This window comes from Trichosurus vulpecula, chromosome 1, assembly GCF_011100635.1.
Source record: "Trichosurus vulpecula isolate mTriVul1 chromosome 1, mTriVul1.pri, whole genome shotgun sequence".
Classification (NCBI taxonomy): domain Eukaryota; kingdom Metazoa; phylum Chordata; class Mammalia; order Diprotodontia; family Phalangeridae; genus Trichosurus; species Trichosurus vulpecula.
Genome location: NC_050573.1, coordinates 280,265,626 through 280,280,061, shown reverse-complemented (window position 1 = coordinate 280,280,061; position 14,436 = coordinate 280,265,626). Strand labels below are relative to the sequence as shown.

Below are 14,436 nucleotides of genomic sequence, written 5' to 3'. Positions count from 1 at the left end.
AAAGCAAGAAAACCAACTTTTTCATGGTTACATTTTTAAAACTATCCCCTTTCCTAAGGGGAAGTGGTATTTATTTGAGTCCCAGGTGCCTGCTGAGAAAGCATTTATGTTTTCAATGCTCCCTCCCTCATGTTAAGTGAAGCCTCTAAATGCCCAAGTTACTTCCTTTTAAACTCACAAATGAATTTTTATAAAGGAAGAAGTATTGTTTTTTGCTACTTATTAAACAGATTCAGGACAGTGAAAAAAAATATAAATTGTCCAGATTAACAGAAGAGGAAGTAAAATACTTAAATAACCCCATCTCAGAAAAAGAAATTGAATAAGCCATCAATGAACTCCCTTAGGAAAAATCTCCACGGCCAGATGTATTTACAAACAAATTCTATGAAACATTTAAAGAACAATTAATTCCAATACTTTATAGACTATTTGGAAAAATAGATGAAGAAGAAGTCCTGCCAAATTCTTTTTATTACACTATAACAACAATGTTACTTGCAGCTACTGTGGCTGTGTAAGACCAATTACACCAGCACACAGGAGGGCTACTAGCACAGGTTCTTTGATCTGCTTTTCTAAGGAAAACAACATCAAGGGGTTAAGAATCTTACTTTAATTAAACATACATATATCATTCACTTAGTTCAGGGGAGAAAGCCAGCACCATGAACTTCAGAGAAAACACAAACAGAAATTCCAAATATAAATTATATAAACAGAGCAAATAAACACAAATAGACAGGCTTCTAACTGTCCTACCATTGCAATACATACATAGTTATCAGAGAGAGAAGCACCAACATCTGGGTTTTCAAAAGTGGGGGGCTCCTTAATGACTACCCAGAATCTCATCTGGCCAAATCACATGAACACTCTTCCAGTGAGAGAGATCTGAAAACAAAATGCTAACCTCTGAGTATATATGTACTTCTTCAGGGTCAGAGGGCATCACAAACATGTGACTCAAACCCATGTGACTGAGGAGGCCTTCCTGTGACTTAAGCAGGTCTTCAAAGACTCTTGATTCAATCAAAGACTCAGGATTGAAACAGAGGCAAGACTCAAAGGCACTTGAATGCCTTAGTGCTGAGAAGTACTCCAAAGCAAAAGACAACAAAAGTCCTACTTTGCTTGCCATTACATACGCAAATGTGGTACTGATACCTAAACCAGGAAGAGTCAAAACAGAGAAACAAAATTATAGACCAATTTCCCTAATGAATATAGATGCAAAAATTTTAAATAAAATATTAGCAAAATGGGCAGAACCCACAGAACAGCAGAGGGAAGTAGGGCTCCAGCCCAGGACAGCCTGGATGGTCTCTGGGTGAGGTCTATTCCACACAGAGCTGGGAGCTGGGAGCTGGGAGCTGGGAGCTGGGAACGGAGTGGAGCAGAGCCCAGCCTGAGTGGCATGAAACAACCAAACTTGGAGTTGGGCGGATGGGGCCCCTAGCGCCCTGAATATGTGAGCTGCAGCAGTTGCCAGACCCCTCGACCCACAAACACCAAAGACTGCGGAGAAGGTTAGTGGGAAGGAGTTTCCGGTTCGGCTTCCAGCCCTGGGGGCAGCGGAGGTGGGGCAGCTACAGTTGCTGCTGCTTCCGGCCCCAGGCCCACCTGGTGGGAGGAATTAAGTGGCGGATCAGAGCAGGAGTGCACAGCCTGTTGAAGATCTAAGCCCAGCCCGGGCTGGTGGTTCTTGGGGAAGGAGTAGTGCTAGTGTGACAGAGCTGGCACCTCCCCCCAAACGTGGAACATAGAACTCGTTAGTCTACAAGCAGTCATACCCCATTGAAAAACTCAAGGGTCAAGTTAGTTTGTTGGGAATATGGCCAGGCAGCGAAAGCATACCCAGATTCAGTCTCGGACTTTGGATTCTTTCTTTGGTGACAAAGAAGACCAAAACATACAGCCTAAAGAAGACAACAAAGTCATAGAGCCTACAACAAAAGCCTCCAAGAAAAACATGAACTGGCCCCAGGCCATAGAAGAGCTCAAAAAGGATTTGGAAAAGCAAGTTAGAGAAGTAGAGGAAAAATTGGGAAGAGAAATGAGAAGGATGCAAGAAAACCATGAAAAACAAGTCAATGACTTGCTAAAGGAGACCCAAAAAAATACTGAAAAATACACTGAAGAAAACAACACCTTAAAAAACAGACTAACTCAAATGGCAAAAGAGCTCCAAAAAGCCAATGAGGAGAAGAATGCCTTGAAAGGCAGAATTAGCCAAATGGAAAAGGAGGTCCAAAAGACCACTGAAGAAAATACTACTTTAAAAATTAGATTGGAGCAAGTGGAAGCTAGTGACTTTATGAGAAATCAGGATATTATAAAACAGAACCAAAGGAATGAAACAATGGAAGACAATGTGAAATATCTCATTGGAAAAACCACTGACCTGGAAAATAGATCCAGGAGAGATAATTTAAAAATTATTGGACTGTCTGAAAGCCATGATCAAAAAAAGACCTAGATACCATCTTTCAAGAAATTATCAAGGAGAACTGCCCTGATATTCTAGAGCCACAGGGCAAAATAGAAATTGAAAGAATCCATCGATCGCCTCCTCAAATAGATCCCAAAAAGAAATCTCCTAGGAATATTGTCACCAAATTCCAGAGCTCCCAGATCAAGGAGAAAATACTGCAAGCAGCCAGCAAGAAACAATTTGAGTATTGTGGAAACCCAATCAGAATAACCCAAGATCTGGCAGCGTCTACCTTAAGAGATCGAAGGGCTTGGAATGCGATATTCCGGAGGTCAATGGAGCTAGGATTAAAACCTAGAATCACCTACCCAGCAAAACTGAGTATCATGTTCCAAGGCAAAATATGGATTTTCAATAAAATAGAGGACTTTCAAGCTTTCTCAGTGAAAAGACCAGAACTGAATAGAAAATTTGACTTTCAAGCACAAGAATCAAGAGAAGCATGAAAAGGTAATCAAAAACCAGAAATTGCAAGGGACTTACTAAAGTTGAACTGTTTTGTTTACATTCCTACATGGAAAGACAATGTGTATGATTCATGAGACCTCAGTATTAGGGTAGTTGAAGGGAATATGCATATATATATATATACATATATATACACATATGTTTATGTATATATATAAGTGAATATATATGTATGTATATATCTATGTGTATATGTATGTATGTGTATGTATGTATATATGTGTGTTTATATACATATATATGTAAAAGAGAGAGAGCAGACACAGGGTGAGTTGAAGATGAAGGGAAGATATCTAAAAGAAATAAAATGAAATTAAGGGATGAGAGAGCAACATACTGAGAGAGGGAGATAGGGAGAGATAGAATGGGGTGGATTATCTCGCATAAAGGTGGCAAGAGGAAGCAGTTCTGTGGGAGGAGGGGAGAGGGCAGGTGAGGGGGTAATGAGTGAACCTTGCTCTCATCAGCTTTGGCCTGAGGAGGGACTACCATACATACTCAGTTGGGTATCTTATCCCACAGGAAAGAAGAGGGAGGAAGATAAAAAAAATAAAAGGGGGTGATGATGGAGGGGAGGGCAGATGGGGGTGGAGGTAATCAAAACAAACACTTTGGAAAGGGGACAGGGTCAAGGGAGAAAATTCAATAAAGCGGGATGGGTTGGGAAGGAGCAAAATGTAGTTAGCCTTTCACAACATGAGTATTGTGGAAGGGTTATACATAATGATACACGTGTGGCCTAGGTTGAATTGCTCAACTTCTTAGTGAGGGTGGGTGGGAAGGGAAGAAGGGAGAGAATTTGGAACTCAAAGTTTTAAAAACAGATGTTCAAAAACAAGAAAAAAAAGTTTTTGCATGCAACTAAAAAATAAGATACACAGGCAATGGGGTGTAGAAATTTATCTTGCCCTACAAGAAAGGAAGGGAAAAGGGGATGAGAGGGGAGGGGGGTGATAGAGGGGAGGGCTGATTGGGGAACAGGGCAACCAGAATATATGCCATCTTGGAGTGGGTGGGGAGGGTAGAAATGGGGAGAAAATTTGTAATTCAAACTGTAGTGAAAATCAATGCTGAAAACCAAATATGTTAAATAAATAAATAAATTTAAATTAAAAAATATTAGCAAAATGATTACATCAACTTATCTGGAGTATAATACACCATGACCAGGTAGGATTTATTCTAGGAATACAAGGCTGGTTCAATATTAGGAAAACTATCAGCACAATTGATCATAGCAACAACAAAACTAGTAGAAACCATATGATTACCTTAATAGACGCAGAAAAGCTTTTGACAACATACAATACCCATTCCTATTAAAAACACTTGGAAAGCATAGAAATAAATGGAGGCTTTATTAAAATGACAAGTAGCATCTACATAAACAGCAAGTATTATATGTAATGGAGATAAGCTAGATGCATTCCACTTAGATTGTGGGTGGCACAAGGATGTCCATTGTCACCCCTGTTATTCAATTTGGTACTAGAAATGTTGGCTTTAGCAATAAGAGAAGAAAAATAAATTGAAGGAATTAGAACAGGCAAAGAAGAGACTAAGTTATCACTCTTTGCAAATGATATGATGATACGCCTAAAGAATCCTAGGGAATCAAGTAAAAAACTATTATTAAAATAATAAATAACTTTAGCAAGCTATATTTAGCAAGTGCAGGATATAAAATAAACCCACATAAATCTTTGACATTTCTATACATTTCTAACAAAGACCAACAGCAAGAGATAGAGAAATTCCAATTAAAGTTACTGTAGATAATATAAAATATTTGGGAGTCTACCTGCCAAGACACACCCAGGACCTATATGAACACAATTATAAAACACTTTTTAAACAAATAAAGTCAGAGCTAAATCGTTGGAAAATACCTCAGTTACTCAGGCTGAGCTAATATAATAAAAATGACAATTTTACCTAAATCAGTTTGCTTATTTAGTGCCGTACTAATCAAACTACCAAAAAATTATTTTGTAGAGCTAGATAAAATAATAACAAAATTCATCTGGAAGAACAAAAGGTCCAAAATATCAAGGGAGTTAATGAAAAGAAATGCTAAGGAAGGTGGCCTAGCCATACCAGATCTTAAACTGTATTATAAAACAGCAATCACCAAAAGTACTTGGTACTGGCTAAGAAATGGAGGGTTGGATCAGTGGAATATGTTAGTATAGAATACACAATACACAACAACTACAGCAATCTACTGTTTGAGAAACCCAAAGACTCCAGCTTCTGGGATAAGAAATCATTATTTCACAATAACTGCTGGGAAAACTGTAAAATAGTTGGCAAAAACTGCTCACAGATCAATAACTTACACCATATACCAAAATAAAGTCAAAATGGTTTCATGACTTAGATATAAAGGCTGATACTATAAGCAATCTGGAAGAGCAAAGAATAGTTTATTTGTCAGATTTATGGAGAAGGGAAGCATTTATGAACAAACAAGAGATAGTGTTACAAAATGCGAAATGGATAATTTTGATTATGTTAAATTGAAAAATTTTTGTACAAACAAAGCCAATGCAACTAAGATTAGGAGGGAAGCAGAAAATTGGGAAAAGAATTTTTACAACCAATATGTCTGATAAAGGCCTCATCTCTAAAATATACAGAGAACTGAGTGAAATTTATAAGAATACAAGTCATTGCCCAATGTAGAAATGGTCCAAGGATATGAACAGGCAGTTTTCAGAAGAAGAAATTAAAGATATCTATAGTTATATGAAAAAAAAATGCTCTAAATCACTATTGATTAGAGAAATGCAAATCAAAACAACTCTTAGTTACCACATCTCTCCTGTCAGATTGGCTAACATGACAAAACAGGAAAATGAGAAATGCTGGAGAAGATGTGGGAAAAATTGGAATACTAATCCATTGTTGGTGGAGTTGTGAACTGATCCAGCCATTCTGTAAAGCAATTTGGAACTATGCAAAATGGGCTCTAAAAATGTGTATACTCTTTGTCCCAGCAATACCAGTTCTAGGGCTGTATCCCAAAAAGATCACACAAATCAGAAAAAGGACCTACATGAGCAAAAATTATACATATAGCAGCAATTTTGTGGTGGTAAAGAATTGGAAATCAAGGGATATGCATCAGTTGGGGATTTGCTGAACAAGTTGTGGTATACGAATGTAATGGAGTACCATTGTACTATAAGAAATGATGAGCAGATGGACTTCAGAATTACCTGGAAAGGCTTGTGTGAACTGATGCTGAGTGAGGGGAGCAGAACCGTGAGAACAATGTACACAATTACAGACACATTGTATCTGTGATGACTAACTTTGATAGATGTGTCTCCTCTCAGCAATGCAAGGTTCTAAAACAACTCCAAAAACTCATGTTGTAAAAAGCTATCCACATTCAGAGAAAGAATTATAGAGTCTGATTTGCTCTCTTTGTTGTTGTTGTTGTTTTGTTTCTTCTTTCTCATGGTTCATTCCATTGGTTATAATTCTTCTTTACAGCATGACTATTGTGAAAATATGTTCAATGTGAAGGTATATGTGGAGACTATATCAGATTGCATGCCATCTTGTGGGGGAGAGGGGAGGAGAGAGGGAGAAAATTTGGAAATCAAAAGCTTATGGAACTGAATGTTGTAAACTAAAAGTAAATTAATTAAATTTAAAAAAAAATCCTGACTGTGGCTCCCTGATATTTGAATTGTTTCTTTCTGGCTGCTTGCAGTATTTTTCCTTGACCTGAAAGTCCTGAAATTTGTCTACAATGTTCCTTGGAGTTTTCATTTTGGGATCTCTTTCCAGAAATTATCAGTGAATTCTTTTTTTAAAAAAAATTTATTTTATTTATTCTGATCTTAAGAAATAAAACAAACATTTTCATAACATAGTAAAATAGAAAAAAAGATGATTGCACATGAAACTGCAAGTCTGTTGTATAAAATTTGCTATTCATTTTAAAAACATATATCTATACATATATATTCAAATTATCATATAATGTCCTTTTTGTTCCTTTTCTCATCTCCTCCCTAGAGATGGCTACCATTAGCTATGTATGTGTATATTTAATCATTCTATACTATAATTACACTGTTTTAATCATAATATGAGCTCTTCTCATTCTACTCAATATATGCTGTATAAGATCATGCAAATCTTCCAGGTTTCTCTGAAACTACTCTATCATTATTTCGTATGACATAATAATAATCCATCATGATCATATCCCATGATTTATTCATCTGGTGCCCAAATAATAATCACCCCCCCTTATTTTCCAGTTGTTTGTTATTACAAAAAGTTCCTCTATAAATATTTTTTGTATGTATAGGTCTTTTGTCTTTTATCTCTATGGTAGTCTAGGTACAAGCCCAAATCAGTGGATTTTTCCAGTATCTATTTCACCTTCTGGTTCTAGGATATCATGGCAGTTTTCTTTGAAAATTACTTGAAGTACAACGTCTAGGTCCTTTTTTGATCATGGTTTTCAGGTAGTTTAATAATTTTTAAATTATGTCTCTGGGATCTGTTGTCCATATCATTTGTTTTTCCAGTGGAATATTTCTCATTTTCTTCCATTTTTTCCTTCTTCTGATGTTGTTTAATTGATTCTTTGATTTGATTGATGTCTCATACAGTCATTAGCTTCCCCTTATCCAATTCTAATTTTAAGGAGTTATTTTCTTTAATTAGCTTTTTAAAATCCTCGCCATTTCTTATAGAACAATAGTATCCCATTATATTCACATACCACAGCTTGTTCAGCCATTCCCCAATTGATGGACATCCCTTCAGTTTCCAATATTTTTCCACCACAAAAAGGGCTACTACATAAACATGTTTGTACATATAGGTCCTTTTCCCTTTTTATGATCTCTTTGGAATACAGAACTAGTAGTGCTTCTGCTGGGTTGAAGGATATGCAAAGTTTGGTTACCCTTTGGATGTAGTTCCAAATTGCTCTCCAGAATGATTGCATCAGTTCACAACTCTAACAGTGCCTTAGTGTCCCAATTTTCCCACATCATGTCCAACATTTATCATTTTCCTTTTTTGCCATATTAGCCAACCTAATTGGTTTAAGGTGGTATTTCAGAGTTGTTTTAATTTGCGTTTCTCTAATCAATAGTGATTTAGAGCATTTCTTCATATACCTATATTTAGCTTTGATTTCTTCATCTGAAAACTGCCTGTTCATGTCCTTTGACCATTTATCATTTGGGGAATGACTTTTTTCTCATAAATTTGATTCACTACTCAACACATTTGAAAAATGAGGCCTTTAAACAGAGACACTTTCTGTAAAGACTGTCTCCCAGCTTTCTGCTTTCCTTCTATCTTGGTTGCATTGATTTTGTTTGTACAAAAGCTTTTCAATTGAATATAATCAAAATTATCTATTCTACAATTTCTAATGCTCTCTAACTCTTGTTCAGTCATGAATTTTCCCTCCCCATGGATCTGACAGGTAGACTATTCCTTGCTCTTCTCATTTGGTTTCTTCATTTTCTGTGCTACCTTTTAGCAAGATGTAGTTTCCTTCCTCATCTCTTTTAATTAGGTTTATTTTTGCTTTTACTTCTTATAATTCTTGGGGAATAATTTCAGATTGTTCTCCAAAATGGTTGGATCAGTTCAAAATTTCACCAACAATGAATTAGTGTCCTAGTTTTTCCACAAGCCCTCCAACTTTTGTCATTTTCCCCTTCTATCATTTTAGACAATCTGATAGGTATGAAATGATACCTCAAAGTGGTTTTGGTTTGCATTTCTCTAATCAATAATGATTTAGAGCATTTTTATATGACTATATTTAGCTTGGATTTCTTCATCTAAAAACTGCCTGTTCATATTCATTGATCACCTAACCATTGACGAATGACTCATATTCCTGTGAATTTGACAAAGTTCTCTATATATTTGCCATATAAGATCTTTATCTGAGAAACATTCTATAAAATTTTTCTCTAATTTTCTGCTTCCCTTCTAATCCTGGATTCATTGGTTTACGAAACCTTTTTAATTTAATGGAATCAAAATTATCCATTTTACATCTCATTATGCTTTCTATCTCTTGTTTGTTTATAAATTCTTCTCCTGTCCATAAGTCTGATAAGTAATATGTTCCATATTCTTCTAATTAATTTATGATATCTCCTTTAAGTGTAGGTCATGTATCTATTTTGACCTTATCTGGTAAATGATCTTAGATATTGGTCTATACCCAATTTCTGCCAGAATGTTTTCCAGTTTTCCTAATAATTTTTACCAAATAGTTAATTCTTATCCCAAAAGTTTAAATCTTTACATTTGTCAAATACAAGGCTACTATAGTCATTTAGTACTACCTATTATATTTCTACTCTGTTCCACTTATCCACATTTCTATTTTTTTTTAGCAAGCACCAGACAGTTTTAATAATTACCATCTTATAATGCAGTTTAAGATCCAGTAATGCTGCACCTCCTTCCTTTACATTTTTTCGTTAATTCCTTTGATATTATTGATATTTCGTTCTTCCAAATGAATTTGTTATTATTTTTTCTGTCCCAATAAAATAATTTTTGGGTCATTTTATTGGAATGGCATTGAATTAGTTGATTAGTTTAGGTAGAATTTCCATTTTTTATTATGGTATCTCTGCCCATCCATGAACAATGTCTCTCTCTCCAGTTATTTAAATCTGACTTTATTGTAACAAAAGTGTTTTATAATTATGTTCATATAATTCCTGGGTTTGTTTTGGGAGGTATAGTCTCAGGTATTTTATGTTGTCTGTGATTATTTGAAATGGGATATCTCTTACTATGTCTTCTTACAGGATTTGTTTGTGATACATAGAAATGTTGATGATTTACATGGCTATGTTTGTATCCCACTATTTTGTTAAAATTATTGTTTCAGCTAGCTTATTAGTTGAATCTCAAGGATTTTCCAAGTATATCATATTGTTCGCAAAAAGAGATAATTTTATTTCCTAATTGCCTATTCTGATTTCCTCAATTTTTTTCTTCTAGTATTTTTAATAAAATATTGAATAATATTGGTGATAATGGATATCCCTGTTTCACCACTGTTTTTACTGGGAAGGATTTTAACTCATCCCCATTACAAATAATGCTTGCTGATGGTTTTAGGTAAATGTATCATGTAATTTAAACATAAATCCCTTTGTAACTATGTTTTCAAGTGTTAATAGGAATGTGCTGTATTTTGTCAAAGGCCTTTTCTGTATCTATTGATATAATCATATGATTTTTGTTACTTTTGTTATTGATAGAATCAATTAGTTTAAAAGTTTTCCTTGTGTTAAACCATCCCTGCATTCTTGGTATAAATCCCGTTTGGTTACAACATATGTATTCATTGGTGAAATTTGTCTGTAGTTTTCTTTCTCTGTTTTTGCTCTTACTGGTTTAAGTATCGGCACCATATTTGTTTCATAAAAGGAGTTGTAGGATTACCCATAATTTCAAATAATTCATTTAATTTCAAAATTAGTTAGTCTTTAAATGTTGGTAGAATTCACTTGTAAATCATCTGGTCCTAATGCTTTTTTTCTTAGGAAGTTCATTTGTGCCTTATTCAATTGCTTTTTCTAAAATAGGTTTATTTAGATATTCTACTTCCTCTTCTGTTAATCTATTCCATGGTGGGGAACCTGTGGCCTTCAGGCCACATGTGGCCCTCTAGGTCCTCAAATGTGGCCCTTTGACTGAATCCAAACTTCACAGAAAAAATCCTAAGGGAGATTTTTGATTTGTTCTTTTTTCTAGTTTTTTTTTTTTAATTTCATACCCAATTCATTGATCTGCTCTTTATTTTATTGATGTAAACATTTATAGATATAAATTTTCCTGTGATTACTGCTTTCACTGCATCCCATAGGTTTTGGTATATTATTTCATTGTTATCATTCTCTTCAATAAAATTGTTTCTTTGACTTGTTCTTTAATTCACTCATTCCTTAAATTAGGTTATTTAGCTTCAAATTAATTTTAATCTGTGTTTCTATAGTGCTTTATTGAATGTAATTTTTATTTCATTAGGATCTGAAAAGGATGTATTTAATATTTCTACTTTTAACTACAAAGTTTTTATGCCTGTTTATGGTCAATTTTTGTAAAGATACCATGTACCACTGAAATAAAAGGTATATTTCCTTCTATTCCCATTTAGTTCTGTCCAGATATCTATTATATCCACTTTATTTAAGATCTTATTTATCTCCTTGACTTATTTCTTATTTATTTTTTGTTTAGATTTTCTAGTTCTGAGAGGGCAAGGCTGAAGTCCCCCCCTGTTAAATGTTTGCATTCTATTTCCCCCTGTGATTCATTTAGCTTCTTTTTTAAAAATGTGGATACTATAGCATTTCGTACATATAGTTTTAGTATTGATATTACTTCATTATCTATCATGCCTTTTAACATAATGTAATTTCCTTATTTATCTCTTTTAATTAAATCTATTTTAGCTTTAACTTTTTCTAAGATCGTGATTGCCACCCCTGCTTTTTTGCTTCAAATAGAGCATAATAAATTTTACTCCAACCCTTTATTTTTACTCTATGTGTATCTCCCATTTTAAAATGTGTTTCTTGTAAAGAACAAATTGTTAGATTCTAGTTTTTAATCCATTCTGCCATACATTTCCACTTTATGAGTGAGTTCATCCTATTCACATTCAAAGTCATAATTACTAATTGTATATTCTCTCCATTCTATTTTTCCTCACTGTTTATCCTTTTCTCCTTCCCTTTTGCCCTATACCTCCTCAGACATCTAATTTACATCTAACCACTGCCTCTCTAATCTATCCCCCTTCTAAGAATCCCTTCCTTAACCCCTCCCCTTGCCCTCTTATCCCTTAATCTATCCGCCTTTCTAAGAGCCCTCCCCTTATCTTATCCCCTCACCCTTCTATTTCTCTGTAGGTTAAGAAGAGTTTCATACCCTTTTAGATGTATATGTTATTCCCTCTTTAACCCAGTTTTGATGACAATAAGCTTCTAGCACTATCAGGCCTCCACCTTCTCGTACTCTCCAATGTAACAGTTCTTCCACTCATGCCTTGTTTATATGAGATATTTGCTCTATTTTACCTCTCCCTACCCAATTTTATTTTTTAGGATTATCCCATCACACTCAACTCAACCTCAAGCCTTCTATACATGTGTACTCTTCCAAACTACTTTAGTAATGATAACTTTCTTCAGAGTTATTGATGTTTTCCCATATAAGAATTAAACCATTTGACCTTATTAAATCCCTTATAATTGGTCTTTCATGTTTGCCTTCTTATATTTCTCCTGATTATTGTAGGTCAAATTTTCTGTTCAGTTCTGGTGTTTTTCTCAAGAATACCTGAAATCCTTTAATTCATTAAATATCCTTTTTTTCCTTGCAGGATTACACTCAGCTTTGCTGAGTAAGTTATTCTTGGTTGTAAACCCAGCCCTTTTGTGCTTCAGAACAGTATAGGCCTTGCCCTTCAGTGTTATACTGACTGTATCTCTGCAGTATTTAAATTGTTTCTTTCTAGTTGCATGTAGTATTTTCTTCTTGACCTTGGAGCTTCAAAACTTAGCTATAATATTTTTATGGGTCCTCATCTTGAGATCTTTTTCAGGTTGTGATAGGTGGATCTTTTCAATTTTTATCTTATCCTCTATTTCTAAAATTCAGGATGATTTTCTTTAATAATTTCTTTTAGTATAGTGTCTAGACTCTTTTTTTATCATAACTTTCAATAGTCTAACAATTCTTATATTGTCTCTCCTCAATTTGTTTTCCAGGTCAGTTTTGTTTTGTAAAGAAATATTTCATATTCCTCTCCATTTTTTCATTCTTTGGATTTCATTTTATAATTTCTATGTGTCTTATAAAGTCCTTAGCCTCCCTTTGCCCAATTCTAATTTTTAAGGAGCTATTTTCTCCTTTAAGTTCTTGTATCTTCTTTTCCTAACATCCTCCCAAGTTGTCTTAGGCTGGGCAACTGCTTTACCCTGACTTTTAATTATTTCTGCCTCTCCAAAGTTCACTTTGAGGTATGTAGCTGTAATAGTAATTAAGGTGGGACTTTTTGCTGTGGACCTTTCAGGGCCCTGAACGGGATATGTAAGCACAGAGGTTGGTGTTCTCTCTTGGAGCTCTGAGCCACAGCAGAAGTGGCGTGTGACTCTGGGCCAGCTGCTGTAATGAGCTCCCCAGCTGAACACTCAGATGTTGATAACTATGAATTGTATTTGGTCTTTAATTCAGGGTGCTGGTTTTTTCCCCCTTGAACCAAGTAAATGATATTTGTATGCTGGATTAAAGTAAGATTGTTAACCCCTTAACATTGCTTTCCTTAGTAAAGGACCTGGGCTTTTGCAGCGTTCTGTGTGCTGGTTGTTGGTGGATCTTACACCTCCACAGCAGCTGCTAGATGGATTGTTGATACAGTAGCGCCAACGTGATACTCGCAATGGCTATAGCTGCTATGAATATACTGGTGCAGTTCTGAATCGCAAAATATAACAAATACTCTCCATGGAAGGTGAAACCAAAACATTTATTCAAATACCAGAAAGCCAAATCCATCATGGCAACAAAGAAATCTATATGCATTATCAATGCAGGGGGCACTGACATCCCCAAGCCTTTCCCTCTGTTAGGGCCTTCCTACAAACACCCTCAAGCAAAATCAATACCTGGCTCTCACTGTCACTAGCTGCTGCTCTGTGTCTCTGTCTCTCCCAGCTCTGAGTGTTCTGCCTCACTTCCTCTCAGCTCTGCTCCACCCTTCCTGCTTCACCCATTCAGCAAGCTCCTCCAACCACAGGCCCATTTAACTCAGGCTTCCATGTGACTTAAGCAGGTCACTTGGGCCTATTAATGGATGGGAAAGATCTTCCCGTTGAATTAACAATACATTAACAATACAAGGCGTTGTTTTAATCTAAAAAAAAAATTGGGGGGGGGGGGTGGTTAGGCAGAGCAATTGGGATTAAGTGATTTGCCCAAAGTCACATGGCTAGTAAGTGTGTCAAGTGTCTGAGGCTGGATTTGAACTCAAGTGCTCCTGACTCCTGGTGCTCTACACACTGCGCCACCTACCTGCCCCATTATTTTAAATTATTTGTGGAGGAATTTGGGAGAGCCAGGTAATTTCCTACCTTATTTTGCCATCTTCCCAGGATCCTTTCACATGAACGAACTTTCAGGAAGAGAAACAATCAAGGTGTAACAAGGCAAGTTACAATACAACAAAGCTAGTCCCTAGAAACTTGTTAAGACAAAAGGATGAAAATATTGACTAGGAAGAAAATAACTCTTCACACCCTTACTTCCTACTTGTGGCAGCCCTGTTTCTTTCTCTCTTTGTTAATCATGGATTTGTTTTGATATTTTGATGACTTAGAAATTTATGGATTTTTTTAACTTTGGAAGATGTTTGTCTTATCTTGGTGGTTAATATGTGTCAGATACAA

At 35.4% G+C, this 14,436-nt stretch overlaps 1 protein-coding gene across 1 annotated transcript in view; it reads left to right on the top strand.

Annotated features, from left to right (window-relative positions):
* Positions 1–14,436, top strand: part of LOC118837146 (cytochrome P450 7B1) — a 310,918-nt gene that overhangs the window by 259,788 nt on the left and 36,694 nt on the right. The window lies entirely within an intron of this gene.